The following is a 723-nucleotide window of genomic DNA, read 5'->3' as shown; positions in this document are numbered from 1 at the left end:
CCTGGTGGTGCAGTGGTTGAGAGTCCGCCTGCCGATGCAGGGGACACGGGTTCGTGCCCCGGTCCGGGAAGATCCCACATGCCGTGGAGCGGCTGGGCCCGTGAGCCATGGCCGCTGAGCCTGCGCGTCCGGAGCCTGTGCTCCGCAACGGGAGAGGCCACAACAGTGAGAGGCCCGCGTACCGCAAAAAAAAAAAAAAAAAATTTGAAGTATAGTTGATTTACAATGTTGTGCTAATTTCTGCTGTCCACCTAGAGGGGTGGGATAGGGAGGGTGGGAGGGAGGTGCAAGAGGGAGGGGATATGGGGATACATGTATACATACAGCTGATTCACTCTGTTATACAGCAGAAACTAACACAACATTGTGAAGCAATTGTACTCCAATACAATGTAAAAAAAAATTTCTTCTGTACAGCAAAGTGATTCAATTATACATATATATACATTTTAAAAAATATTCTTTTCCATTATGGTTTATCACAGGATATTGAATATAGTTCCCTGTGCTGTACAGTAGGACCTTGTTGTTTATCCATTCTATATATAATAGCTTACATCTGCTAATCCCAGCCTCCCACTCCATCCCTCCCCCGAACCCCTCCCCCTTGGCAACCACAAGTCTGTTCTCTAAGTCCGTATATCACAGTATATTTAAAATACCTATTTTTTAAAAGTAAACAATCTCAAATTTTTATTGCCTTCACAATAAAACAAAATAAAC

This window comes from Physeter macrocephalus, chromosome 16 (assembly GCF_002837175.3).
Source record: "Physeter macrocephalus isolate SW-GA chromosome 16, ASM283717v5, whole genome shotgun sequence".
Classification (NCBI taxonomy): domain Eukaryota; kingdom Metazoa; phylum Chordata; class Mammalia; order Artiodactyla; family Physeteridae; genus Physeter; species Physeter macrocephalus.
Note: the sequence above shows the minus strand (reverse complement) of the source record.